Below are 258 nucleotides of genomic sequence, written 5' to 3'. Positions count from 1 at the left end.
TCTTAAAAAAAAAAAAAAAAAAAAAAAAAAACAAACAAAACAAAATTTAAGCTCAAGCCGGAGAGTGGGTGACCTAAAATCAAAAATAGATTTCATAAAACTCAAATATCAAACCTTCACAAATCACAATACATAATTAACATGGGTTAAAAACGTCATATATTTTTTATTTTCATAATAGTTTTAAAAGTAAGATTAGGTTATAACTCTATTTTTAAGTTGGTTGAGCTGATTTGACTTCATTTATGAATCGACCAA

Source organism: Cucurbita maxima, unplaced genomic scaffold (assembly GCF_002738345.1).
Source record: "Cucurbita maxima cultivar Rimu unplaced genomic scaffold, Cmax_1.0 Cma_Scf00026, whole genome shotgun sequence".
Taxonomy (NCBI): Eukaryota; Viridiplantae; Streptophyta; class Magnoliopsida; order Cucurbitales; family Cucurbitaceae; genus Cucurbita; species Cucurbita maxima.
This window is presented reverse-complemented; position numbering follows the sequence as displayed.